This window comes from Sprattus sprattus, assembly GCF_963457725.1.
Source record: "Sprattus sprattus genome assembly, chromosome: 9".
NCBI classification, from domain to species: domain Eukaryota; kingdom Metazoa; phylum Chordata; class Actinopteri; order Clupeiformes; family Clupeidae; genus Sprattus; species Sprattus sprattus.
Window position 1 is genome coordinate 10927021 of NC_137928.1, and position 6660 is coordinate 10933680.

Below are 6660 nucleotides of genomic sequence, written 5' to 3' on the forward strand. Positions count from 1 at the left end.
CTTCTGCTGATCTATCTATAAATCCAGGAATCTCTGTGTGTGGGTACCCTGACGGTAGATACGTTAGTTTTGATATTTCGCAAGTAGCTTACGCATGTCATGAACCTGTGCATCCTTGATTTTGAAGATTTTTAAATTTATAGTTTTCGAGATATTTGTATTTTACCGTTTCCCGTAGGAAACAATGGGCTATCGTCTCCCGTCCCGTCGGCACTATGGGTAGTGACGTCACAATCAAACAATATACTCGTAGTAACTATCCTGCCTTCACTCAAAGTTCAGAATACCGTTGGATACGAGGTCCGCATTCAAATTCTTCTTGGTGAACAGATACAGACTTTTGCTCAGGTAATCTAAGACAGTGATTGATTTGATCTATTCGTTTATTTTTAAGCTTCTTTATATTAAGTTTCAAAGTAATGTAGCTTACGCATGTCATGAACCTGTGCATCCTTGATTTGGACGATTTTTGAATTCATAGTTCGCGAGAGGCCTATTTGTATTTTACCGTTTGCCGTAGCCTACGGTTCAAACCCATGTCACCGTTGTAGCGATGTAGTCTACTCCACTCTTGCGTTGTGATTTTGATTGGCACCCAGCCTTTTATTCATACACTCTGACAGGTTTAATGAACACAGATCAAAGGCGATCACACACAGTATCTTCCGAATGACAGCCTCTCCCAGCCAGGGTAAATGCAGACTTTTATTCATACACTCTGACAGGTTTAATGAACACAGAGCAAAGGCGATCACACACAGTATCTTCCGAATGACAGCCTCTCCCAGCCAGGGTAAATGCAGACTGAGGTTTATAATATTGTTAACCTTTCCTGCACTGTCCGTCTCTGACCGTAGTCGGAGATTGCAGGGGAGACTGAATTCACTGCTCCAGGGCCGAAGTAGGCTATCAACTGTTTATAACTTCGGGGTTAATTCCCGTACTCTTCCTCTCTGCTGCTGGTTAGCAAATAACGCCACTGTATTCTTTGTTAGAGGATTTATTCACTACACACCGAAATAACTTTACAGCACATATGTTTTTCTCCGGTCGCTCACACAAAAACCATTCCACAGAATCACCTCTCTTCTCGCTCTCTCATCCTCGCTCTGTCTCTTAAAGGAGCCGCACCATTTTACAACAATATTGCAATAATGAGAAAACAAAGTAGGCCTACAAACGAATTACAACAGATACATCGGGACACTTTTTTGTGAATGATGTCATAGTCATAGAACAGTCGTCGTCATAGATGTTACCCTTTACGGGCACTGCACTAGTAATAATAATAGATCAATGATTTTAATACTCAATACAAGCGGTTTAATTATAGCTTTTTCTCTGCAACTGTGTAATGAGGTACCTGGAAACTATCGTTCAGGCAAGCCTTGTTGTTCTGGAGCTTCCTCCATTCCTCCCTCAGCATCCAGGTTCTGAAAACCAGAGGGGCACCCTCTGCCCTACCGGTCTCTTGGGTAGAGGCGTTAGACTCCTGCGGACCACACACACACACACACAAACACAGCACTTTGTTAGTGTTCCTGCATGTTGTGTGGGAAAAAAGTGAATCTTAAGAGGATCTCCTTCTTGTCAGGGTGTCGTGTGTGTGTGTGTGTGTGTGTGTGTGTGTGTGTGTGTGTGTGTGTGTGTGTGTGTGATATGTAAGGACAAGGGCCACGTCTCACCATCCACATGCTGGCTTGGTGCTTAAGCTCCTTCATCAGCTTCTGTTTGTTGTAGACAAGCCTCTGAGTCTCCTTCTGCCTCTCTTCTCTTTCAGACCTGGTGGTGGTCTCCAGCGTCACCAGGTCCTGCAGCATCTTCTCCATGGTCATCCTCATGGCCTGCTCTTTACGCCCGGTCTCCTCTGCCATATCAGCATATACCACCTCCAGCTCCCTTGCCAAGCTCTCGCTTATGCCTACCCTAAAAGCCTCACTAAGGCGATTCATTATGGAAATCTTGAGAAAATTAAAAGGCAAATATTATTATCTTATTTAGTAATTTAATTACTTATAAAGAAAGACTTTCTGTGGCCATCTGAGTCAATGGATTCATTCATCTCTGAATAGCACCCCTGAACTTATTTTACAATGAACCACCCGTATTTTACATACAACAAAACGTACAGGCATTAATTTGATATTTCCCCATACTGTACGTGTATTTGAAAAATTAAATCCTGCTTAAATAAGTCTTGATAGGTATTTAATGTTAACTACCTGTCAAAAGATGTTTAATGCTTGTTTAATGCTGGGTGCTAGTCCTACATTGTATCCATTTCCAGTGTACCTTTCATCTTGAGACGATTTGTTTTGTTGACGGTACCCTGTGGCTCTATAGGTTCACAAGGCCCAACACACACTACAAGCAACTGGAGCCAAAAGCTGAGATTCTAACTGCACCTCAGTCGCCACAGTTTTCGCACTGAAGACTCATTTAAAACGTCTTTATTTATTGTTTGGAAAGTTTGTATTTTATAAATGAGTGCATAATTTAAACTGAATTTTAAGCTCCTCATGTAAGGTCTGGGCTCTGTTCTTGTTTGTTTATTAGTTTGTCTCCCTTGTGTTGTCATGTGATCCTTGTCTAGTCATCCCCAATGCTAGATGCTTCCCTATCATTACCTTTAGCCTCTCAGCCATGTGATCCTTGTTCCCACCATGTGCTTTCCTGTGTTTGTTTGTGTATGCCATGTGCCCTCTTGTTGTTGTCCGTGTCCCCACCCCCTCACTGTTCCCTATCATCACCTGGTTTGTTAGTGTGATTTTGGTTTATTCTGTGTCCTGTTAATTCCCCTTGTTTAGTCCACCTGTGTCTCATTGTCTGCTCCACCTTTATTGTTCTCACCTGTCCCTCGCTATCTGTTCCTGTTAATTCCCTTGTTTAGTCCACCTGTGTCTCATTGTCTGCCCCGCCTTGATGGTTCTCACCTGCCCCTCGTTATCTGTTGTATGTGTATATAGTTCATGCATTCTTGTCTCTTGTAACGTGTTTGTGTCTCTTCCGTGGTTTCTCCGTGTTCACATCTTGTGTTGCCAACCCTTGGACTGTATTTTCGACTTCTCTTTTGCCTTTGCCCCTTTGGATTGTTTGCCTTCTTTTGGACTGCCTTACCATGTACCGAACCCTGGAAAGTAAACGTTTATTCTAACATATACTGCTGTTGTCTGAGTCATGCATTTCAGTTCACTCATCACCCGCAATCCATCACACCTCAGGCCACAAGTGGAATTTTGTTCAACAATGGACCTTCCAATCAATGTTTTCATTTTAAGAGTGGACTGTCAGCTGTATCTTATGAATTTTAATATACAGAAGAAAAAATTGGGGCTGAATATTTAATACAAATTGCATTGTATGTAATGACCCATGCATTTCTGGTGTGTATTGAAAAGTATGCAATGTCCGGCCTCCCTGGATTTCTATACGCAAAATAGAAAAAGCTGCATAGTGGGTAGTTAGAGTGTGTTTGTGTGTTCTGAACAGGTGTAGGTTGCATATTTGATTTTACCAAAAAATATTTGATGCTCTGAGATTCTGGAGGCCAGTGCCTAGTGTTCTTGTTCAGCTTCAGTCCTCTCAGCACTTTACTCTTCCATCTGTTCTAAACCTTTAAATGGCTCTTTGCAAACAAAGTTCAAGCTGACATCACGTGATGTAAGTAAGTGGTCCATTGTTTCTTAATATTCTTTTATTGTCACGAAGGGCCCAAAAGCCATGTGTTCAGAATGAAACTGCACAGATTATGCTTAACACTTCATAAAAGTAGAGGCTAGTGGCAATTCATAAAATCAAAGGCTGGATCAAGTTTTGATAGGTTTAGCCCCTTACATGTTTAAAGGTGGGAGTGATAGTGGGCCCCATCACATGTTGCACTGAGGGTTGGTATGCCCCTCCCTTGCTGCCCCAGATGGGGTAGGTAATGGCTGTGGGTCAGGTGGGCTGTAGTGAGGATGGTGGTGGATGGCACTGCCCCTTGCTTTGGAGGGCATATTTGGAGGGCATATATCTGCTCATATATCCTGTTAAATGTGTGCTTAACCTCCATGTTCTCAAAACTGTGGGCCTTATTTAGAGAGAGTGTGGGAAATAAGTTATGGGGGGGTAAACATCCAATCTCATCCACCACCTACGTGAAATCCATCCAGTTTGGTATATGGGGGGCACATAAACTGTGTGTGTGCACAATAAAGAATCTTTTCATTCAGTGTGCCATTGACTGTGTTGAAATTATTAGACCATTCATTTTTTACATAGTACAAGCTGACCGGATAAAGCAATTGCTCATTCACAAACAAGCATGCTAATATTGCGCCATCTAGTGGGGCTTTCTTTGTACGACACCGGACAGTGGTAAGCCATCACAGGAGTAGATTACTAAAGGGTTTGGTGTAGGAACGAGGCCTATTTATACTGATATATGATTATCAATGCATAAAAAGGGCATCAGTCCCAAGCCTACAATACGTTTCAGTATCTTGCAGTGTTTTATTAATATTTCACGACATTGTGTGTTATAAATAGCTTTTCAGGAACAATTTACTTTAAATGATGTGTTTAGCAATTTGATATTTTTGTCAAAAGATATGTTTAATGTTTTGTTTATGTCAAACTCACATGATACATGTTTTGACATATAATATGTACATTTACTATACTATACCATGTCAAGTGATTTTAACCTTTTTCATTGTAATTTGCTTCATAGATTTTGCATGGTGTCCCTGTCCTGTGTTTAAATGTTCCACTTTGTGATTTCCACAATTACAGTGGTCTAGTAGTAAAGATTGTACTTTGAGTAAAAAAAAACAATATTTTCAACCCTTATCTTTCACTTATTATAACTATTTCAGTTTGATTCGATGAACTTGGAGGAGATCAAGTGTCTTTATTTTTCCATACTGTATTGTTCCATACTTTATAATGTGAATCCTATCACGTTAATCAATAGTAATATTACTTGACATCAGTTCTACTGAACCTATACTTGACATTGGTTCTAACTGAACTGGGTTTGGTATCCATGAAGAGGCTGATCCAAGAACAGTTTCAGCTGCTGTCTGAACTGTGTCAAAACCCCATCTACCCCTTCATAATAGCATGCAAACAGATAAAGGAAATCAATGTTATGTCATTATTAAAAAAGTATCCATGTCTTTGCAGAGACTTGCAGAGTATGAACGCGCCATCATTTTCCTATTTGGTCGAATTATAAAAGAAACAGGACCAGGTACACTATGTTTACACTCTATCAGGTACACTCTATGTTCACTGTAGTTCAGTCTTTTGGAGGTCAAAAACATCAGATGTTTTGCCTTTCTGTCTTAACATCTTTTAGGTCTTTTCTATCCGGTACCCTGCATAGATTCTTTTTTGCTTGTGGACATTAGAACAGTCACTTTTGACATCCCATCCCAAGAGGTAGGTCTGGTCATGAGGTCTAAAAATGAATAATGGAGTAAAAAAAAAAAAACACTTTATAACATACAGTAGGCAGCATCAGTGCAACGATATCAAAACAATTTTCCGCTTTTTCAATTGTGGACTGTGTCTGTGGATGGACTAGTTTACTACCGTGTTACCTGCCCTATTTCTTCTGTGAACGAAGTTGCAGCAGCAGGAAAAGTAGCTTAACTCCTGGCACAAACCACTCTGAGGAACATACTGGGCACCAAGATCCTTTCAGAGCTTCGGTCAGACAGATTGGGCATCTCGCAAAGCATGCAAGTATGGCACACAAAATTATCTCTGTTGAAAGTAGTAGTAGAACTTGTTGCCACTTTTTTTTGGGTGTCTCATCTGACCACATAGAGAACTTCTCAACTGTTAACCTCAGTAAAGGAATCACTCAGCCTGTATTGTCTAGCACTGTTCTTGTACACTACTCTGATACCCTAGTACCTGCTCCAAAAGTGCTGGAATTGTATCTACTGAACTGAATTTTTACCTTGAGTGACACTTGAGTGACATCTATCAAATCTGTTACTACTAAATGCTCACCACCAACACCTGACTTACAGGCTGTTCTGGATGGAGCCACAGATGCATGGGGAATAAAGGTTGAGCGTGTGGAGATTAAGGACGTGAAGCTCCCCCATCAGTTGCAGAGGGCTATGGCTGCTGAGGCAGAGGCCACTAGGGAGGCCAGAGCAAAGGTGAGTGGCCGGAATCGACAGTAGACGATGGAACTGATCGAGCTTAGACCCTCTCTAGAATCAGCTGCTGCCTGAGATGTTGGTCGAATGGACTTGGAATGGTGGACCCCAACTTTTGAATCAAATCTTAATGTTCTTGGAAGCAATCCAGTGTCTGTTTGGTGAGGGACTTTTAAACTCTGCTGCTTAAATGGTATGGCTCAAACTTCTGACTCTGGAACCTATGGAATCTATGATCAAGGCAGGATCCATTTCTGAGGCCACTACTGCCTTTGAATGTACTTAATCCCTTGTGTGTTTGCATGGGCAGGTGATTGCTGCTGAGGGGGAGATGAATGCCTCTCTGGCGCTAAAGGAGGCATCACTCGTCATCTCTGAGTCTCCCTCTGGTCTTCAGCTGCGCTACTTACAGACCCTCACCACCATTGCATCTGAGAAGAACTGAACTATTATCTTTCCTCTGCCCATTGACATAATGCAGCAGTTTGTGCGTAAGCACTGA

The 6660-nt window shown here is 41.6% G+C and overlaps 1 pseudogene across 1 annotated transcript; it reads left to right on the top strand.

The window, feature by feature from the left end:
- Window positions 1–5154: 5154 nt before the first annotated feature.
- On the top strand, window positions 5155–6660 carry LOC308370287 (stomatin-like; annotated as a pseudogene). The gene is made up of 5 exons: window positions 5155–5233; window positions 5342–5424; window positions 5497–5730; window positions 6024–6158; window positions 6469–6660. The product of its transcript is annotated as a stomatin-like (transcript).